Source organism: Pan paniscus, chromosome 3, assembly GCF_029289425.2.
Source record: "Pan paniscus chromosome 3, NHGRI_mPanPan1-v2.0_pri, whole genome shotgun sequence".
NCBI classification, from domain to species: domain Eukaryota; kingdom Metazoa; phylum Chordata; class Mammalia; order Primates; family Hominidae; genus Pan; species Pan paniscus.
The window spans coordinates 87978331-87995551 of NC_073252.2; the positions used below are offsets into that span (position 1 = coordinate 87978331).

At 39.6% G+C, this 17221-nt stretch overlaps 1 long non-coding RNA gene across 1 annotated transcript; it reads right to left on the reverse strand.

The window, feature by feature from the left end:
* Positions 1 to 248: 248 nt before the first annotated feature.
* On the reverse strand, positions 249 to 6992 carry LOC129397683 (uncharacterized). Its single transcript, XR_008625300.2, has 3 exons — positions 6771 to 6992; positions 1602 to 1714; positions 249 to 1101 (listed from the first exon to the last, which is right to left on the reverse strand). It is a non-coding gene; the product is annotated as an uncharacterized LOC129397683 (long non-coding RNA).
* Positions 6993 to 17221: the final 10229 nt, after the last annotated feature.

The window sequence follows — 17221 nt, forward strand, 5'->3', positions numbered from 1 at the left end:
ACATGCAAATGTATGCTCATTGCAGCACTATTATTCACAGTAGCAATGACATGGAATCAACTCAAATGGCCATCAATGATAGACTGGATAAAGAAAATGTGGTACATAAACACCATGGAATACTATGCAGCCATAAAAAGGAACAAGATCATGTCCTTTGGAGGGACATGGATGGAGCTGGAGGCCATCATCCTCAACAAACTGACAAGGAAACAGCAAACCAAACCCTGCATGTTCTTACTTACAAGTGGGAGTTGAACAGTGAGAACAATGGACACATAGACGGGAATAACAAACACTGCAGCCTGTCATTAGAGGTGGGGGAAGTGGGCAGGAGAGCATCAGGAAAAACAGCTAATGGGTGCTGGGCTTAATACCTAGGTGATGGGATGATCTGTGCAGCAAACCACCATAGCACACGTTTACCTATGTAACAAACCTGCACATATATCCCTGAACTTAAAATAAAATTGAAGAAAAAAAAATTGTCATTCTGTGAGTAACTTAATACTGTAGCTGCCCAAGGGGTTCACCTTGCCCACTGCCTAGACAGAGCCGATTCATCAAGACAGGGGAATTGCAATAGAGAAAGAGTAATTCACACAGAGCCAGCTGTGCAGGAGACCAAAGTTTTATTATTACTCAAATCAGTCTCCCTGAGCATTCAGGGAGCAGAGTTTTTGTTTTGTTTTTGTTTTGAGACAGAATCTCGCTCTGTTGCCAGGCTGGAATGCAGTGGCACAATCTCGGCTCACTGCAACCTCCGCCTCCCGGGTTCAAGCAATTCTCCTGCCTCAGCCTCCTGAGTAGCTGGAACTACAGGCGCTGCTACCACACCCAGCTAATTTTTGTATTTTTAGTAGAGACAGGGTTTCACCATGTTGGCCAGGAAGGATGGTCTCGATCTCTTGACCTTGTGATCTACTCGCCTCGGCCTCCCAAAGTGCTGGGATTACAGGTGTGAGCCACTGCGCCTGGCCAGGAGCAGAGCTCTTAACAATAACTTGGTAGGTTGGTGGGGAGCCAGTGAGTCAGGAATGCTGATTGGTCAGGGCTGAAATCACAGGGAGTGGAAGCTGTCTTCTTGTGCTGAGTCGGTTCCTGGGTGGGGGCCACAAGATCAGACAAGCCAGTTTATTGATCTGGGTGGGGCTAGCTGATCCAACAAGTGCAGGGTCTGCAAAATATCTCAAGCACTGATCTTAGGAGCTACATGACTCCTAAACCATAATTTCTAATCCCGTGGCTAATGTTAGTCTAGTCCCCATGCAAGAAGGAAGTCTGCTTTGGGAAAGACTGTCTTTGTTTAAACTATAAACTACAAACTAAGTTTCTCCCAAAGTTAGTTCAGCCTACGGTCAGGAATGAACAAGGACAGCTTGGAGGTTAGAAGAAAGATGGAGTCAGTTAAATTGGATCTGTTTCACTGTTTGAGTCATAATTTCGCGAAGGCGGTTTCAATACTAGTGTCACAAACTGGGAAGAAAAAGGACTAGGATTATGCCTCCATTTAAAAAATTATTCGTGAGTATATGTTCTCATTTATTTCCCTCTTAACTCTTGAAACTAGTAACTTGCCTAACAAGAGAAAAAAAACTTACCATATCCATAAATTTTCTTTTAGTGGTATCTTTCATGCGCGTCCGTGTGAAGAGACCACCAAACAGGCTTTGTGTGAGCATCATGGCTGTTTATTTCACTGGGTGCAGGGGGGCTGAGTCCAAAAAGAGAGTCAGCGAAGGGAGATAGGGGTGGGGCCGTTTTATAGGATTTGGGTAGGTAAAGGAAAAAGGGGGGTTGTTCTCTGGCAGGCAGGAGTGGGGGTCACAAGGTACTCAGTGGGGGAGCTTTTGAGCCAGGATGAGCCAGGAGAAGGAATTTCACAAGACAATGTCACCAGTTAAGGCAGGAACAGGCCATTTTCACTTCTTTTGTGGTGGAATGTCATCAGTTAAGGCAGGAACCAACCATCTGGATGTATATGTGCAGGTCACAGGGGATATGATGGCTTAGCTTGGGCTCAGAGGCCTGACATTCCTGTCTTCTTATATTAATAAGAAAAATAAAATGAAATAGTGGTAAAGCGTTGGGACAGCGAAAATTTTTGGGGATGGTATGGAGAGATAATGGGTGATCTTTCTCAGGGCTGCTTCCAGCAGGATTAGGGGCAGTGTGGGAACCTAGAGTGGGAGAGATTAAGCTGAAGGAAGATTTTGTGGTAAGGAGTGATATTTGTGGGGTTGTTAGAAGGAACATTTGTAATTTAGAATTATTGGTGATGGCATGGATACAGTTTTGTATGAATTGAAAAACTAAATGGAATAAGAGAAGGAGAAAAACAGGTATAAAAGGTCTAAGAATTGGGAGGACCCAGGACATCTGATTAGAGAGTGCCTAATGAGATTCAGCATAGTCCTGCCAGCAAAGATTATTTATTTACGTCAAGAGTTAAGAGTGGCAGTTTGGGGATAGCACCAGAAGATATTGGCTGTGATGGCTTGGAGAAACAGTGTAAACCGGCAGTGTAAACAAGAGCAGGGCATGTATGAGTAGTTGAGAACGGTGAATAGGAGTATGACTAGACAGAAGATAGTAGGGATGACAAGTTTTTGGGGGCACAGTCTAAGTTGGTCTGGTGTCTGGAATGAGACTGGGGCCTAATAAAAAGGAGCGTCTATACAGGAGCTCAAATGGGCTGTACCTTGCAGCATTCTGAGGACAGGTCTGACTTCTGAGAAGGGAAAGTCGTAAAAGTATTGTCCAGTCCTTTTTAAGTTGGTGGCTGAGCTTGGTGAGGTATGTTTTTAAAAGACCTTTAGTCCATTCTACTCTTCCTGAAGATGGAGGACCTTAAGGGATATAAAGGTTTCACTGAATACTAAGAGCCTGAAAAACTGCTTGGCTGATTTGACTAATAAAGCCTGGTCTTTTATCAGACTGTATAGAGGTGGGAAGGCTAAACTGAGGAATTATGTCGACAGAAGGGAAGAAATGACTGCGGCAGCCTTCTCAGACCCTATAGGAAAGGCCTGTACCTATCCAGTGAAAGTGTCTACCTAGACTAAGAGGTATTTTAGTTATCTGACTTGGGGGCATGTTGAGTAAAGCTAATTTGCCAGTCCTGGGTGGGGGCAAATCCTTGAGCTTGATGTGTAGGGAAAGGGAAGAGGCCTGAACAATCCCTGAGGGGTAGTAGAATAGCAGATGAAACGCTGAGGAGCGATCTCCTTGAGGATAGATTTCCATGATGGAAAGGAAATGAGAGGTTCTAAGAGGCGGGTTAGTGGCTTGTACTATATAACATAGCCTGCCTTTGCTGGTGTGTGGCGATTAGGCCTGGTGGAACTGCCATCAATAAATCAAGCATGATCAGGGTAAGGAACAGGAAAGAAGGAAATATGGGGAAATGGGGTGAATGTCAGGTGGATCAGAAAGATACAGTCATGGGGGTCAGGTGTGGTATCAGGAATAATGTGGGAGGCCAGATTGAAGTCCGGGCCAGGAACAATGGTAATTGTGGGACTTAACAAAGAGTGAGTACAGCTGAAGGAGCCGGAGAGCAGAAAGTGTATGCGTCAGGTATGAGGAAGAAAATAGATTTTGGAAGTTATGAGAAATGTAAGAGACTAAGTTGAGCTAGTTTGTGATTTTGAGGGCCTCTAAAAGTATTAGGGCGGCAGCAGCCGCTGCACGGAGACATGATGGCTAGGCTAAAACAGTAAGGTCAAGTTGTTTGGACAGAAAGGCTACAGGGTGCGGTCCTGTCCTGGCTCTTGTGTAAGAATTCTGACTGCACTAACCATGCCTAGGAAGGAAAGGAGTTGTTGTCCATGCCTAGGAAGGAAAGGAGTTGTTGTTTTGTAAGGGATTGAGGTTTGGGAGATTAATCGGACACGATCAGCAGGGAAAGCACGTGTGTTTTTATGAGAATTATGCCGAGATAGGTAACAGATGAAGATGAAATTTGGGCTTGACTGAAGTAATGGGGGCTGTCTGTGAAGCCTTGCGGCAGTACAGCCCAGGTAATTTGCTGAGCCTAATGCGTGTCAGGGTCAGTCCAAGTGAAAGCGAAGAGAGGCTGGGATGACGGGTGCAAAGGAATAGTAAAGAAAGCACATTTGAGATCCAGAACAGAATAATGGATAGTAGAGGCAGGTATTGAGGATAGGAGAGTATATGGGTTTGGCACCATGGGGTGGATAGGCAAAACAATTTGGTTGATAAGGCACAGATCCTGACCTAACTTGTAAGGCTCGTCTGGTTTTAGGACAGGTAAAATGGGGAAATTGTAAGGAGAGTTTATAGGCTTTGAAAGGCCATGCCGTAGCAGGCGAGTGATAACAGGCTTTAATCCTTTCAAAGCATGCTGTGGGATAGGATATTGGCATTGATCGGGGTAAGGGTGATTAGGTTTTAATGAGATGGTAAGGGGTGCATGATCAGTCACCAAGGAGGGAATAGAGGTATCTTATACTTGTGGGTTAAGGTGGGGGAATACAAGAGGAGGATGCAAAGGAGGCTTTGGATTGGGAAGAAAGGCAGCAATGAGATGTAGCTGTAATCCAGGAATAGTCAGGGAAGCAGATAATTTAGTTAAAGTGTCTCGGCCTAATAAGGGAACTGGGCAGGTGGGAATAACTAAAAGGAGCGCTTAAAAGAGTATTGCCTAAGTTCGCACCAGAGTTGGGGAGTTTTAAGAGGTTTAGAAGCCTGGCTGTCAATACCCGCAACAGTTATGGAGGCAAGGGAAACAGGCCCTTGAAAATAAGGGAATGTGGAGTGGGTAGCCTGCGTATTGATTAAGAAGGGGACGGAATTACCTTCCACTGTGAGAGTTACCCGAAGCTCGGCGTCCGTGATGGTCTAGGGGGCTTCTGAGGTGATCGGGCAGCGTCAGTCTTCAGCTGCTAAGCCAAGAAGATCTGGGAAGGAGTCAGAGAGCCTTGGGCCAGAGTTCCAGGGCTCTGGGAGTGGCTGCCAGGTGAGTTGGACAGTCCGATTTCCAGTGGGGTCCCACACAGATGGGACGCGGCTTAGGAGGAATTCCAGGCTGCGGGCATTCCTTGGCCTGGTGGCCAGATTTCTGGAACTTGTAGCAAGCTCCTGTGGGAGGAGGTTCTGGAGGAACGCCTGGCCGCTGCAGTTCAGGCGTTTGGAAGTTCTTGTGTGCTGGAGATGTGGCTGGGGTTTGTCTCACAGTGGAGGCAAGGAATTGCAACTTTTTTCTATTATTGTACACCTTGAAGGTGAGGTTAATTAAATCCTGTTGTGGGGTTTGAGGGCCGGAATTTAATTTTTGGAGTTTTATTTAATGTCGGGAGCAGATTGGGTAATAAAATGTATATTGAGAATAAGACGGCCTTTTGAGTTTTTAGGGTCTAGGGCTGTAAAGTGTCTCAGGGTTGCTGCCAAATAAGTCATGAACTGGGCTGGATTTTTATATTTGATGAAAAAGAGCCTAAATGCTATCTGATTTGGGATAAAGAAAAAGGAGCATTAACCTTGACTACACCTTTAGCTCCAGCAATCTTTTTAAGAGTAAATTGCTGGGCAGGTGGGGGAGGGCTAGTCACGGAAGGAAACTGTAAGCCGGACCAGGTGTGAGGAGGGGAGGTGATAAAAAGATTATAGGGTGGAGGAGCAGAGGCTGAGGAAGAATTGGGACCTAGCTCGCCCTGGCGAGGAGCAGCCTGGGGAGGAGGGGAGAGGTCAGATGGGTCTGTAGAAAAGGAATATTAGAAAGACTCAGCTATGCTTGGGGTTGGGACTGAGGGGACAGGCAGGAGGGAAAGAAGGAAGATTTGGGGTGAGTTGCACTGGGCACAGAGACTAGGAAGGGACCGATGTGTAAAAGAATGCCTGGATGTCAGGCACCTCAGACCATTTGCCCATTTTACGACAAGAATTATTTAGATCTTGTGGGATGGAGAAATTGAAAGTGCCGTTTTCCGGCTATTTGGAACTACTGTTGAGTTTGTATTGGGGTCAAGCGTCATTGCAGAAGAAAATAAGATGCTTAGATTTTAGGTCAGATGAGAGTTGAAGAGGTTTTAAGTTCTTAAGGACACAGGCTAAGGGAGAAGAAGGAGGAATGGAAGGTGGAAACTTGCCCATAGTGAAGGAGGCAAGCCCAGAGAAAAGAGTAGAGACACGGAGAGCGGATGGGGGGTTCTTGCCCTCCAGAAAAGCAGAGAAGGGGTCGGGGCACAGAGATACGAGGTTGGGGTGTGGAAATAAGGGATCGGGGTGCAGAGATTTAAGAGGTCAGGGCACGGAAATAAGGGATGGGCACAGGGATATGAGGTTGGGGTACTTGCCCCTCCTCTAGAAAAGCGGGACTTGCCACTCAGGGTGAAGGAGAAGAGGTTGGGGGTTTCTTGCCCCCCAGAAAGGCGGAGAAGGAGTAGAGACACGGAGAGAAGGGGTTGGGGTACTGGCCCCTTCCCCAGAAAAATAGAACTTGCCGCTAAGGGTGAAGGACCAAGGCAGGTGTCCCTGCGTGGTCTGACACCTCTGAAACCTGGGTGAATAATCAGAGAGGTGTCCCTGCAAGGATTAAACACCAAGGGAAGGCTGCCTTCCCAGTCCGTGACTGGCGCCGGAGGTTTGGGTCCACGGATAAAACGTGTCTCCTTTGTCTCTAGCAGAAAATGAAAGGAATTGAAATTAAAAGAAGGGAGAGATTAAAGTGTGGTGCCAAGATTGAAAGGAGAAAGAGGTTGAGTGATAGTGAGGGAGGTTGGAGAAGAGAGTAAAAAGAGGCGGCTTACCGGATTTGAAATTGGTGAGATGTTTCTTGGGCTGGTCAGTCTGAGGACCTGAGGTCGTAGGTGGATCTTTCTCAAGGAGCAAAGAGCAGAAGGACAGGGGATTGATCTCCCAAGGGAGGTCCCCTGATCCGAGTCATGGCACCAAATTTCATACGCGTCCGTGTGAAGAGACCACCAAACAGGCTTTGTGTGAGCAACATGGCTGTTTATTTCATCTGGGTACAGGTGGGCTGAGTCCGAAAAGAGAGTCAGCGAAGGGAGATGGGGTGGGGCCGTTTTATAGGATTTGGGTAGGTAAAGGAAAAAGGGGGGTTCTCTGGCAGGCAGGAGTGGGGGTCACAAGGTACTCAGTGGGGGAGCTTTTGAGCCAGGATGAGCCAGGAGAAGGAATTTCACAAGACAATGTCACCAGTTAAGGCAGGAACAGGCCATTTTCACTTCTTTTGTGGTGGAATGTCATCAGTTAAGGCAGGAACCAACCATCTGGATGTGTACCTGCAGGTCACAGGGGATATGATGGCTTAGCTTGGGCTCAGAGGCCTGACAGTATCCTAAGATTATTTCCTGGTTTAATGTGACCATTAGTGCATTTGTTCAGCATACTCCCTGAAGTCGTATAAGGCAGCTCTTCCCATTAAAACAAAAGGCATAAATGGGTAAATTGGGTACAGTTTTAATAAATGGAACTTAAGCTCTCATAATGGAATTGCTAAATTTCAACACTGGCATTGCTACTGAATTAAACTAGGAAATTAGCAAATGCATATAAACTTTTCTGTTTACTGAGCTCTAAAAGTGGGGGAAATGGCATATGAATTTTAAAATATTTCTTAGAGTAATGGCTTTAAAATGAGTCTTCATTGAATTCAGTTGGCCCTTAGTACAAAATATGTTCTGATAAATATTGATCAGAAAATAATCTGTAATAATAGGTACTACTGTCTCTCCCAAAAAGCTCTTAAAGATAAAACAAATTTCCACTTAAAATAAAACTTTCTTGATTTCATTCTGCATTTATTTTGGAAAAGGTGAGAATCTCATAAACAACAGTGGGAGTGGAGTTTGGGAGAGGAGGTTCTTCATAATGTCAGAAAAGATATCAAAGGCACATTCTTTTGATTTTTTCTTGCTAAAATGTTTTATAATGTCATCCAGGCAAGGCTATCATGATAATTTTTTAGAATGAATGAAAAGATATTCTAGAAGTTGCTCTGTTTTGTTCTTCAACCCCTTGGATAGAAAAGGCAAAAAAAAAGTGCAATTTTGTTCCTTTTTTGCCAACTTGAAATCTTACTTTGACCTCTAGATTCACCAGCCTTATGTTTCTGGGCAACCCCCACATTTCCTTGGGAGCCTCTCAAACTGCTATCATTTACCCAGCAACAAGGACAGTTCCAGGCCTAGACAAATGGCATTTGCAGTACCTGAGAACTAGCCAAGACCTAATGGTCTCTCCCCACATCTCATTGGCAGGAACGTTCATTCATTTTTCCCCACGTCCACTTCTTTTCCATGAAAGCAAGCCCTAAGGCAGGAGATCACCTTCCCATTACCCAACAGCTTGATTCTCTACATGATCCTCTGAATGTCAGCAGGTGAATGTCTGGCTTTGCAAGTGAAAGGAAAAGCTTTGGTCTTTTTACTCACAGGATCCTGGTTCTCCTTTTGCTTCTCCATTCTTCTTCTTTCCCCATCTCTTCCCTCTTCCCTCCTCCTCTTCCTCTTCCTTCTCCTTTTCCTCTCCTCCTTCTCCTCCATCTTTTCCTCTTCCTCCTTTTCTTCCTATTCTTTCCATCAGTTTTTTCCATACTTATTACTGTATTTCTCTTCTTTCACTTTCAGTCTCTCTTTTGCTCTCCTCCTTATTCTTTTTTCTCCTTTTTACTCTCTTTCTGACATACATTTTCATAAACCATCATTTAAAGAATGTTGTTTTGTTTTCTCATTTTATTTTATTTTTACCTCATATGTTCTAAGATCCTAAAATAATACAAAACACACTCTAGGAAGCACTGTATTATTAATGAAATTAATTTCCATTGAATATAGTACTGAAGCAGGCCTAAATTGTATTTCCTTTATGAGAGTATTACTGCTAATGTGCTGTTCCATAGGATTTTACAGCGATCTAAATTAATTACGCTGCCATCTGTGTAGTATACTCCAAAGAAAAAAATTAACACCATTATTTACAAATTGCATCCAGTTTAAGCATAGATGATATTTTGCCTATTTGGGTAAAATATTTTTCATCATGTGCAAAGAAACATGGGATGATCCAAAAAATAAAAAGACTGCATCTATAGAAAGAGATAGCTACCTTTTTAAATCATGTAATATGAAATAATACACAACTAAATAAAATTACAATCAGGATAAAGAGATACATCATTTAACTACACACAAAAAACTGTTTGAGTCAAATTTGTTTTTCTAAATATCAGAAGCCTTTTGAGTGTACAGAGCTGACATTATTGAAAAGCAGTAGTACATTTCAATTGATGAAGATTAAGCATGATGAATGCTAGATTGTCTCAGATGAAATCACATGTGCTGGCAGAACATCTGTTACAGCCTCCCTTCTTGTTATTTTATTGCAAATTTACAACCTATTGCAATTAAAATAACATGATTAAAATTATAGACATTTTGAATAAAGGGTAATTTATAGACCTCTCTAAATAATCAAACCTATTTTCCAAATGACCGAAATTTTAAAAAGAAAAGATTTTTGAACCCATATATATTGCTTTTCATTACAAAGAAACACTGGCATTTAGTATTTACATTCAGGCATAGCTACTACAGAAAAAAAAAATTCACTCCCATAATCAGAAACCTGCAATACTCACTAGTTACATTTATTAGAGCTATTTCACAGGGACCTAACATTGGTTTCTCTTGTTCATAATATCTATGAGGTCCATCTCAATGGTCAACATATAGTAGATAATTTATTTAATATGTTTTTAGTGAATGCTTGACTTAATATGAGTGAAGTATTCATAAGGACATATGTTTTAGGTGCGCACAAATATGTTAGCTAAAATCACTTCAAACAGAAATATGCTATGAAGAATCACATAATTTATACATAAAGGTGTGTGGAAATGGTAAGGGTAAAATTTAATTTTTATAAAAATAATCTCTCATATAAATCCAGTTCCCTGTGATCATTGTCTGTAACAATTAAATGAAGTCTATAGTACTAAATCAACTCCAAAGACAAGTCTGTAAGAATCATCTGTAAACCATAGTTTGATTGTTTGCATGTCTTTAAAAGTTCTGATTCCACTATTTATTTACCTTAAATCAAATTTTTTTTACTGACAATAATCACAGATTTAGGTACAAAGATAATCAGGCTTTCCCTTATAAACAAGGCCTAAAATCAGTTGTCAGTTGGTCAAACCCAAAGGTCATACCTATCTGATGCAAGAGGCTGGTTAGTAAGGGTGGGGAATCATGGACACAGATTGATTGAGTTTAAACTACAGTCATCAACCTCTTGACCTCAACTTGTTTGTGCCCCATTTTCTTCACCTGTAACATGGACATAAAATGATTCCTACTTATTAAGATTCTTATGTAGATTAAATGTGACAATGCAGGCAAAACATTAAGCACAATGACTAGTACTTAGCAAATACCCACAAAATGATTGTCTAGCACTATGATTATGCTAGAAAAAAGACTGTGAAGGATAAAGAAGAATGCACAGGAAAGAGGAGACAATTAGAAAGCTCTAAATAACTGCTTAGTTTTGGATTCAAGTTTTAGCAAAGATGAACAGAACTGGCAGAGTAAGACAACTTTTGGAAATGAATAAATCAAGAGATACCATGTCACCAGCATAAGCTCGCACAGGCATCATCTGACAGATTAAAAAACTAAAAGGAAAAAAATAGATAAAAAGATAGCCTTACACATTCAATCGCTTACTTCTGAAATGAAATATATCCTTAGCCTAAGGTAATATATCAGTGTTTCAGCAAAAGGCTGGTATAGGAAATAAGGACATATGAACAAGAAAATGCAACAGGAAATTATTTGTTGAACTTCAGGAAGCTATATTAATTTTTCACTTTTCTTTGTGTCATAGTGACACAAACCTTGCAGCAGTGTAAAAAAATATTTACTACAAAAGATTTTGCAAAAATAATCATTACCAAAATGAAAAAGGACTTCTCCCATAAATAAAATGTTTAATCCATTTTTAGTCTGCTTATTGTCCTCCTAGATCAGTTTTAATATAGTATTCATAGATTCTTTAGCTATTATATTAACCATAAATGTCAATATGACAAATCACACAGACCATGTAAGAGTTAGAGCTATTGAATATCACAAGCTGTTCTAATGCACCAAAATTAAATGAAAATTAAGGAATCTATTTTATATTGCTAAAAATTATTTGGCTCAGTAGTAATAAAATGCTTCACTAAAATATTTTGATTGATCTCCTTAAATTAAGAATTTTCAAATATTCAATTAAAAATATTCTTTCCTCACTCTAGCACACTGGAAAGGACATTAGATTAAAAGTGGCACAGAATAATTGAACTAAAAGGATTTTTTTAAGGAGGTGGAATGCATAGTGGCTACAAACAAGACTGCTTACCTCAAAATCTGGCTTTTCCACTTACCTGCTGTGTGCCCTATGGTTAGTTATTTAATCTGAGTGACAATTTCATCTTCTATAAAATGAGAAATAATAAAAATTATATAGGCATATCTCAGAGATACTGCAGATTTGTTTCTAAACTGTTGCAAAAAGTAAATATTACAATAAAGCAAGTCATGCAAAGTTTTTGGTTTCCCAGTGCATACTAAAGTTATGTTTACATTGTACTGTAGCCTATTATGTGTGCAAAGGCATTGTGTTATTAAGGTATGTAAAGAAATACAGCATTAAGTTGTTAAGGTATGTAAAAAATACATATCTTAATTTAGAAATAGTTTATTGCTAAAAAATGCTGACAATCATCTGAACCTTCAGCAAGTCATGATCCTTTTGCTGGTGAAAAGTCTTGCCCGGATGTTGATGGCTGCTGACCAGCATGGTGGTTGCTAAAAGTTGGTGTGGCTGTGGCAATTCCTTAAAAAAGAAGACAATGAAGTTTGCTGCGTCTATCAACTCTTCCTTTTACAAAAGATTTCTCTGTGGTATGTGATGCTGCTTGATAGCACTTTGCCAACAAGGGAACTTCTTTCAAAATTGGAGTTAGTCTTCTCATACCCTGCCACTGCTTTATCAACTCAGTTTATATAATATTCCAAATCTTTTGTTGTCATGTCAACAATTTTGAGAACATCTTCACTAGTGGATTCTGTCTCAAGAAACCACTTTCTTTGCTCATCTGTAAGAAGTAATTCTTTGTCCATTCAAGTTTGATCATGAGATTGCAGCAATTCAGTCACATCTTCAGGCTGTATTTGTAATTCTAGTTTTCTTGCTCTGCAGTTACTTCCTCCCCTGAAGTCTTTGAAGTGTTGAACCCTTCAAAGTGATTTACGAGGGTTAGAATCAACTTCTTCCAAATTCCTATTGATGTTGATATTTTAACATCCTACCATGAATCACAAATGTTTTTAATGGCATCTAGAATAGTGGAGCTTTTCCAGAAGATTTTCAATTTACTTTGCCCAGATCCATGAGGAGAATCACTGTGTATGGCAGATGTAGGCTTACAAAATGTATTCCTTAAATAATAAGACTTGAAAGCCAAGATTACACCTTGATCTATGGGCTGCAGAATGAATGTCATGTTAGCAGGTATAAAAACAGCATTAATCTCCTTATACTTCTCCCTCAGAGCTCTTGGGTGACCAGACACGTTGTCAATGAACAGTAATATTTTGAAAGAGATCTTTTTTTTTTCTGAGCAGTACATCTCAACAGGAGCTTAAAATAGTCAATAAACCATGCTATAAACATACGCATTATTATCAAGGCTTTGTTGTTCCATTTCTAGAGCACAGATAGAGTAGATTTAGCATATTCATTAAGGGCCTTAGATTTTTTGCATGGCAAATGAGCATTGGCTTCAACTGAGAGTCACCAGTAGCATTAGCCCCTCAGAAGAGAGTCAGCCCGTCGTTGGAAGCTTTGAAGCCAGGCATTGACTTCTCTTTAGCTATGAAAGTCCTACACGGCATCTTCTTCCAAAAGAAGAAGGCTGTTTCATCTACCTTGAAAATCATTTACTGTAGCCTCCTTCATTCAATGATCTTAGCTAGATCTTCTGGATAACTTGCTGCAGCATCTACATCAGCACTTGCTGCTTCACTTTGCACTTTTGTCTTATGAAGATGGCATTTACCTAAGTCTTATGAACCAACCTCTGCTAGCTTCAGACTTTTCTTCTGCAGCTTCGTCACCTTTCTCAGCCTTCATGAAATGGAAAAGAGTTAGGGCCTTGCTCTGGATTAAGCTTTGACTTAAGTGAGCATAGTGGCTGTATTGATCTTTTCACCAGACCACTAAAACTTTCTCCATATCTGCAATGAGGCTGCTTCATTTTCTTATCATTCATGTGTTCCCAGAAGTAGCACTTTAACTTTCTTTCTAGATTTTTTCTTTGCATTCAAAACTTGGCTAACTGTTTGGCACAAAAGACCTAACTTTTTACCCATCTCAGCTTTTGACATGTCTTCCTCAGTGAACTTAATCATTTCTAGTTTTTGATTTAATGTGAGAGACATGCAATTCTTCCTTTCACTTGAACAGTTAGAGGCCATTGCAGGGTTATTAACTGGACTAATTTCAACATTGTTGTGTCTTAGGAAATAGGAAGAACCAAGAAGAGAGAAAGAGATGTGGAATGGCCAGTGAGTGAAAGAGTCAGAACACACACATTTATTGATTATTTACCATCTTATATGGGCATGGTTAATGGCAACCCAAAACAAGTACAATAGTAACATCAAAAATCACTGATCACAGATTATCATAACATATAATAATGAAAAAGTTTGAGTTCTTGTAAGAAACACAAAGTCTCTTTGTGACATTTTGGTCTATGGTTGTCATTTTTTCCAATAGCCTGTGTTATTCCAATACCATATGCTATTGGGAAAAAAATGGCGCCCAGAGACTTGCTCAATGTAGCATTACCACAAACCTTCAATTTGTAAAAGAAAATACAATACTTGCAAAGCCTCAATAAAATGAAATGCAATAAAATGAGTTTTGCCTGTATCTACCTCATAGATTTGGTATGGTGATTAAATTAATTAACAGACATACAGCATTTAGAATACCACTTGGCATGTAATTCATACTCCTGAAGTAGTTGCTACTGGTAATTCTGGAATTCTTCACTTAAAGATGATGGCAACAAACATTTGAAACCATGTCAAAGTGTAAAAAAATATGATAGGAACTTTTTGGATGTCAGGACACTATTGCTCAGAGCTGTATGTTTCAATTTATTATCTAAAAATGTTTTTTCCTAATCTCAAAAATATTTCACTTGAAACAAAGATTTTGAGATGCTCAAAGAATCTTTCTTGAAATAAATATCAAGACAAGGCAACAGGAAATACTTTATTAAGAATGTCTTGAGTAAACCAATGTAAAACAAGAACTTTCAGATACTAAAATTAATTTCCCACTCATTTCTTTCTATCTATCTCTGTCGCCCTTCTGAAGCTGTTTTTCTTACATGATCAGGTACCTTGGCTATGGTCTAGGGAAACCACAGGTTTCCAACTTAATCCACATAATTCCTGCATACTTGACTTAGTTATGTGTCACTGAAGCAGAAGGTTAGAAATGATCTAATTAGCTACTTCATGAAGTGGTTAGATATACTATGAAGAGAAATTCTGAGAAAAAGAGTAGTGATGAAAGAATAAGTATATTAAAACAACCTCATCGACCACTGGCAACAAATGCAATTTGGGTAAGTAAGGTGGGAATAGAACTAGGTTGAGACTGACTCAGTTGTATTGTTAGATTCATGATTTGGCAAAACAAAAGAAAAGCAAGATTAGAAGTGATAGAATATTAACAAAGCTTACTCTTTTATCATATACATGCACATTTACAAATATATAAACACATAGACATCTTGTAAACTAAAAACAAATTCCTAAGCACCCCATTGCCGGAACTGATCCCCTCTTGGCCAAGGAGACCCCAAAGAAACCTTAAAAACTGAATTCCTGGCTATGATGAGATGGGAGGTTGGACAGGTTTCATTATACCCCTGCCCTTTTGGGGATTATACACAACAACTGACCAGCATTAATGTTAAAATAGAGATCATAAAACTGGCTGAACAGTCTCTTCATGGCAATAAAATACCAAATTTTAAACAGCACCTAGGCCCATGCCAGATAAGGGTTAAGTCATGCACCCCTATACTTAAAGAATAAAATATGTTTTAACTGCCTGGAAAAGATCTTATGATTCATGTCTTATATCCTGTCTTTGAGTAAAGAATCTTATCGTGAGATGTTCAAATCTGATCGTGAGTTCCTCAAATTGTTGACATACCGATTAATATGTAACCTACTGGCATTGAAAAGGACACTAATTTGTTTCTAAATCATAAAGTTTTGCTGATTTCTTTCTGAATCATGAAGTTTTACTTATTGTCTTGTGCATAAAACATTTGAGCCTGTAAGATGTTATCTGTAGCCAATGATTGTAACCTCTGGATTTTACCCTCCAATGAAAAAGGACAACTCCAATATGAGGAGTCACCCTCCCTTCTTCTAAACTTTCTTACAAAAGCATTCCAACTTGGAACAAACTTTGGAACACACCCACCTTTGTTGGTGTGTCTTTCTTGATTGATCCTCAAATTTGGCTTTCAATAAAATTGTATAATTTTTTTTCTGCTTCAACAGTCTTAATTTTGGGCAATGGTCTGAAAATTTGAATTACTGAAAGAAAATAACTGAGGAAAATGGTTTTGCACTCTGGGTTTTCCAACTATAAATGTGTCATTAACTTCTAGTAAAACAGCTCATACATAGGAAAAAACTGAATGCTTTAAAATGAGAGCATACAGAGAAAGAAAATGTGATATGAAATTATTTTCTAAAATAATTCGGTATGGTGACTAAATTAATTAACAGATATACAGCTTTTAGAATACCACTTGGCACATAATTCGTACTCCTTTATATTATCTTTATATTATTGTATAAATCAAGACATATTTGGTTTCATTTAAAACTGAAAGTAATCAATAGGAATTACAACATGTCTATAGATTTAAAATATTTAAAATATTATTATATAAAAATCCCTGATTTTGAGAACGATCCCAATGTAATATTTTTGTTTTCATGCTATGTTTATCCACTTTACTGTGACAAAATATTGGAAAAAAGATTAAACTTAACTCACAATATGAAAGAAAGATCAATTTACTTGTTAGATGTAGGAATTCAAATCTCAGGCCACAAATGCAGATGTCAAATTTATTTCCCTTTCTTTTGGTACTTATCCCCTCCAAGCTAAACCTAACTCTTGAACTCATGGCTTTTTTTGCAGTGTATACCACACACTGGGAAGTGTAATTCAGTCACTCCTGTGAACCCTCAGTCCCCCACCTTCTTCCTTCTTTTTTCTTTTTTTTTTAACCGGAGTTTCACTCTGTCACCCAGGCTGGAGTACAGTGGCTTGACCTTGGCTCACTGCAACCTCTGCCTCCCAAGTTCAAGCGATTCTCCTGCCTCAGCCTCCAGAGTAGCTGGGATTACAGGCACCCACCATCTCAGCCTGGCTAATTTTTGTATTTTTTTTTTTTTAGTAGAGACGGGGTTTTACAATGTTGGCCAGGCTGGTCTCAAACTTCTGACCTCGTGGTCCCCCTGCCTCAGCCTCCCAAAATGCTGGATTACAGGCGTGAGCCACCGCACCCGGCCCATCTTCTTCCTTCTTATGTTTGCCTTTCTTTTGGAAAGTAGCTCTTCCAAGCAGAAGACTCTCTCGATCTTTGGGAATAAAAAAATGTCTTCAGTTGATTTGATCTGGTCATATGAATCTTCATGAATTAAGAGACAATACAAAGAGTGGATGTATATCCAAAAAAAGTCAACAATTTTTAAATCATTCAAAAAAATTTATTTGAATATTATGGTAAGTTACTACAGATCTTAAGCCATGAATGGACTGCACAGTTAATTCCGTGGTGGGGAGGTATGGGGGAAGAAAATATCAATACATAATTGCTTTTATACTGGGGAGAATATATACCCGCTTCAAGAAAATTCCCATAAATAATTTCTCACATTGCTTTTTAAAATTATTAGGTTAATTTTAGAATTCAAAACCCTTCAAATAGTGATAAGCTGAAGGAGAATAAGATGGTAACTATCTCAGTATATTTCATAATCTTTGACAGTCCAGAAACCCTGGATGCCATTATATATTAAAAGGGGACCCAGCATTTCACTTTCCTCCAAGTTTATTTTCCCTGACAGGAAACAAA